A 3,409-nucleotide genomic window follows, 5' to 3' on the forward strand; every position below is an offset into this window, starting at 1 on the left:
TTTTGGGACACAGCAAAAGCTGTCATAAGAGGAAAATTCATATCATTACAGGCCTATCTCCAAAAACAAGGTTGAGCCCAAATAAACGACCTAATACTTCATCTTAAAAAATTAGAAAAGAGAAAACAAATCAAGCTTAAAGTCAGCAGAAGGAAAAAAATGGAAAGAAATAATCAAAATTATAGTAGAAATAAATGTAATAATAATAAAAAATAAAACAATAGAAAAAAATAAATGCAACAAAGAGCTGGTTCTTTGAGAAGGTTAACAAAATGGACAAATCCCTGGCTAGACTCAGTAAAGTAAAAAGAGAGAAGACACAAATAAACAATTTCAGGGATGAAAGAGGAGAAATTATGACAGACACTGCAGAAATAAAAAGGATCATACAAGAATACTATGAAAAAGTATATAACGCCAAATTTAATAACCTAGAAGAAATGAATCAGTGCTTAGAAAGATACAACCTTCCTAGACTGAATCAAGAAAAACTGGAAAATCTAAAGAGACTGATCAGCAGTATGGAAATTGAAACAATCATCAAAAACCTACCGAAAAGTAAAAGTCCAGGACCAGAGGGCTTCACCAGTCAATTCTACGAAACATTCAAAGAAGATTTAATACCTATTCTCCTCAAAATCTTCCAAAAAATCGAAGAAGAGACAATACTTTCCAACTCATTTTATGAGGCCAATAATACTCTGGTAGCAACATCTAGTAAAGATAACACAAAAAAAGGAAACTACAGGCTGATATCTCTCATGAACATTGATGCAAAAATCTGAAATAAGATACTAGCGAACCAAATACAGCAACATATTAAAAGGATTATAAAAGACGGTCAAGTGTCCTTCATCCTAAAAGAACATAAACAAATCTAAAAATAAGAATCATGTGGTCATAGTAATAGATGCAGAAAAAGCCTTCGACAAGACACAGCACCCATTTATGATCAAAACACTTAACAGAATAGATATAGAAGGAAATTACCTTAACATAATAAAGGCCATATATGACAAGCCCTCAGCCAATATTATACTGAATGATGAATAACTAAAAACCTTTCCTCAAAGTTCAGGAACAAGGCAAGGCTGTCCACTATTGCTCCTGTTATTCAGTATAACATTGGAAGCCCTAGCAAGTGAAATCGGACAAGAGAAAGATATAAAACGCATCCAAATAGGAAACAAAGAAGTCAAACTCTCACTATTTGAGGATGACGTGATTCTCTAAACAGAAAATCCTTTGGATTTCTCTGTAAAAATGTGAATAAGAATCCCACAGATTATCATGAGGAAATGTTATAAGTTAAATGTTATGTGTTGAAAGGTTTTTGGAATGACAAAATCTCCATATAAATTTAAGAGCTTGTTTACTGTGTTTTCTGGGTCACTAAGAGCTACAACTGGCTAGTATGGAATTACTTATGATAATGTTTTTGAAGTGCTTAGAAGTTTAGTTTTATTTTACTTACCAGAAAATACTAAATGAAGATCTCTGTATTTATTATTTGTATGTTACTTAATTTAATTGGAGTCCTGTAACTGTCTTTACACGCAGATGTGAAAAATTGTGTGTGTGTAGTTTTTAAATTCTAAGCATCATTGCAATGCTAACAGTAGCTTTGAACTTTAAAGTAAAGCCCAATGTAATGCAAAGTGATACTATTAATTCATCTGGAGCAGTTATCTCAATTGATCAGATTAATTGTCTAATGAAACCAACATCAAGTGCTTACTCCTCTAGAGATCTGTTAGTCTTGAACACCTATGTTTATAGACTTGATCATATCTAGAACTGCATTCACCTGTCTCTAAACACTAATCAATGAACCAGAGCCTACAAACAGAAGAGGTGAAGGTTTGCAGCTTTCCAGATATAGCCAATCACATTTGCCAAAAAATTTTTTTTAAATACATAGCCCTAGGTATTTCTGTAGCATCACGTCTTCAACATAAAATAAACACATTAAAATCTAAAATTACCATAACACCTTAGTTGTGTTTGTTAAAAAATAAATAAATAGAAGAGGAGAGGAGTTGGCCTAATAGTTAACAATCATTATAGTGTTTAAATAAGACAAAACATAAAAGATTTTTTTCTTTACAATGTTTTATTTATATTAAATTTATCGGGGTGACATTGATTAAGATTATATAGATTTCAAGTGTATAATTTAATTATATATCATATATAATTATCATATATATTTATATATTGCATTGTATGTTCACCATCCAAAGTTAAATTCCTTTCATCATCATATAGTTGACCTCCTTTGCCTTTATTTACCTCCCTCCCCACTCCACTTCTCTCTGGTAACCACCAAACTGTTGTCCATGTCCCTGAGTCTCTCTTTGTCTTGTTTGTTTGTTGTTTTCAGTACTATATCCCACATAGTAGTGAAATCATATGGTTTTCAACTTTTTCTGTCTGTCTGACTTATTTTGCTTAGCATGATAATTTCAAGATCCACCAATATCACAGCTGTCAGTATTTCATCCTTTCTTATGGCTGAGTAATATTTTTTTATATGTATGTACCACATCTTTATTCAATCATCTATATCAAAGGACACTTCAGTTGTTTCCATGTCTTAGCGACTGTGACTGTGACTAATGCTACTATGAACACCGAGGTGCATATATCTTTAAGGATAAATGTTTTCAAATTTGGGGGTAAATACCCAGAAGAAGGATTGCTGGGTAATATGGTAATTATAGTCTTAATTTTTTAAGGAACCTCCATATCGTTTTCCATAGTGTCTGTACCAATTTACATTCCCATCTGCAGTGTCTGAAGATTTCTTTTTCCCCACAACCTCTCCAACATTTATTATTACTTGTCCTGTTGATATTAGCCATTCTAGCACATGTGAGATGGCATCTCATTGTGGTTTTTATTTGCATTGCCCTAATAGCTAGTGAAGTTAAGCATCTTTTCATATGTTTGTTGCCCATTTGTATATCTTCCTGGGAGAAGTGTCTGTTCAGTCCTCTGCCCATTTTTTAATTGGATCTTTTTCATTTTTATTGTTGAGTTGTAGGAGTTTTTTGTATATTTAGAATATTAGCCTCTTATTGGAGACACTATTGGCAAATATATGTTCCCATTCAGATGGTTGTCTCTTTACCTCGTTGACGGTGTCTTTTGTTGTGCAGAAACTTTTTAGTTTGATGTAGTCCCATTCATTTATTTTTTCTGTTACTTCCCTTGCCTTTGAGGTCAAGTTCATAAAATTTTCTCTAAATCCGAGGTCCGTGAGTTTAGTTCCTATGTTTTCTTCTATGCAATTTATTGTTTCAGGTCTTACATTCAGGTATTTGATCAATTTAGAGTTAATTTTGGTGTATGGTGACAGGCAGCCATCTAGTTTCATATTCTTTCATGTGGCTTTTCAATGTTCTCA

Source organism: Pteropus vampyrus, unplaced genomic scaffold, assembly GCF_000151845.1.
Source record: "Pteropus vampyrus isolate Shadow unplaced genomic scaffold, Pvam_2.0 Scaffold87, whole genome shotgun sequence".
NCBI lineage: Eukaryota > Metazoa > Chordata > Mammalia > Chiroptera > Pteropodidae > Pteropus > Pteropus vampyrus.